This window comes from Salmo trutta, unplaced genomic scaffold, assembly GCF_901001165.1.
Source record: "Salmo trutta unplaced genomic scaffold, fSalTru1.1, whole genome shotgun sequence".
In the NCBI taxonomy this organism is placed as follows: domain Eukaryota; kingdom Metazoa; phylum Chordata; class Actinopteri; order Salmoniformes; family Salmonidae; genus Salmo; species Salmo trutta.
The window spans coordinates 26,615-29,233 of record NW_021822920.1 but is presented as its reverse complement, the minus strand read 5'-3'; positions in this window follow the sequence as shown (position 1 = coordinate 29,233).

The window sequence follows — 2,619 nt, the reverse complement described above, 5'->3', positions numbered from 1 at the left end:
GCCTGTCACTACAACTGGCCTGTCACTAAAACTGGCCTGTCACTAAAACTGGCCTGTCACTAAAACTGTCCTGTCACTAAAACTGTCCTGTCACTAAAACTGTCCTGTCACTAAAACTGGCCTGTCACTAAAACTGGCCTGTCACTAAAACTGGCCTGTCACTAAAACTGGTCTGTCTCTAAAATAGGAAAAGACACTAGGAAAGGAGGAAAAGGAAAGGTCACATGTATGTGGTGGGGATTAACCAGGTCAGTAGATGTTAATAGTAATGGTTCTAGTAAAAGGACAGTTACAGTTTATTATAGGGAACATGGTAAAATATACAACAGGATATATAGAACTGTGTTCCCTATAATAAAATATACAACAGGATATATAGACTGTGTTCCCTATAATAAAATATACAACAGGATATATAGACTGTGTTCTCTATAATAAAATATACAACAGGATATATAGACTGTTCCCTATAATAAATGTACAACAGGATATATAGACTGTGTTCTCTATATAAAATGTACAACAGGATATATAGACTGTGTTCTCTATAATAAAATATACAACAGGATATATAGACTGTTCCCTATAATAAATGTACAACAGATATATAGACTGTGTTCTCTATAATAAAATGTACAACAGGATATATAGACTGTGTTCTCTATAATAAAATATACAACAGGATATATAGACTGTTCCCTATAATAAAATGTACAACAGGATATATAGACTGTGTTCCCTATAATAAAAATAATACAACGGATATATAGACTGTGTTCCCTATAATAAAAATTACAACAGGATATATAGACTGTGTTCCCTATATAAAAATATACAACAGGATACATAAACTGTGTTCCCTATAATAAAATATACAACAGGATATATGACTGTGTTCCCTATATAAAATATACAACAGGATATATAGCTGTGTTCCCTATAATAAAATATACAACAGGATATATAGACTGTGGTTCCCTATATAAAATATACAACAGGATATATTAGACTGTGTTCCCTATAATATAATATACAACAGGATATATAGACTGTGTTCCCTATAATATAATATACAACAGGATATATAGACTGTGTTCCTATAATAAAATATACAACAGGATATATAGACTGTGTTCTCTATAATAAAATATACAACAGGAATTATAGACTGTGTTCCCTATAAAAAAATAACAACAAGATATATAGACTGTGTTCCCTATAATAAAATGTACAACAGGATATAGAGACTGTGTTCCCTATAACAAAATATACAACAGGATATATTGCTGTGTTCCCTATATAAAAATGTACAACAGGATATATAGACTGTGTTCCCTATAATAAAATATACAACAGGATATATAGACTGTGTTCCCTATAATAAAAATGTACAACAGGACATATAGACTTGTTTCTCTATATAAAATGTACACAGGATTATAGACGGTGTTCCCTATAATAAAATGTACAACAGGATATATAGACTGTGGTTCCCTATAATAAATGTACAACAGGATATATATACTGTGTTTCCCTATAAATAAAATGTACAACAGGATTATAGACTGTGTTCCCTATATAAAATGTACAACAGAGATATATAGACTGTGTTCCCTATAATAAAATGTACAACAGGATATATAGACTGTGTTCCCTATAATAAAATGTACAACAGGATATATAGACTATGTTCCCTATAATAAAATGTACAACAGGATATATAGACTGTGTTCCCTATAATAAAATGTACAACAGGATATATAGACTTTGTTCCCTATAATAAATGTACAACAGGATATATAGACTATGTTCCCTATAATAAAATGTACAACAGGATATATAGACTGTGTTCCCTATAATAAAATGTACAACAGGATATATAGACTATGTTCCCTATAATAAAAATGTACAACAGGATATATAGACTGTGTTCTTATAGAGAACATCATGGAGCAGTCTATAGGAAAATGTATAGATGAGTTCTACCTTATCACTGACAATGTGAATGTCACGCTTGTCGTTGGAAATGGAGGACCAAAACGCAGCAGGTATGTGTACGCTCATCTTGACATTTATTTACTCAAAATGAACATACAAAAATAACAAAACGAACGACGAAACAGTCTTGCAAGGCTCACTCAGCACACAAGAAACAATCTCCCACAAATGCACAGACAAACACACCCAACTAATATAGGACTTCCAATCAAAGGCACACCACACAGCTGCCTTCAATTGGAAGTCCACCCCAATTACCCAACATAGAAACCACTCACTAGACTACACATAGAAATACATAAACATAGACCACAACTCAAAACCCTGAAATAATAAATCAAACGCCCTCCTAACTAACACACCACCCTGAACCACATAAAACAAATACCCTCTGCCACGTCCTGACCAAACTGCAATACTAATTAACCCTTATACTGGCCAGGACGTGACAGTGAAATGACAGGTAAATGTATAGATGAGTTCTGCCTTATCACTGACAATGGGAAATGACAGGTAAATATTTGTAAAGAAAATAAATAACTTTGTTAGCCAACAAAAGGTGTTAAATGATTTGTTACATATCATATATTTAATATATGTACTCAGAGACCCAGCTGTTTC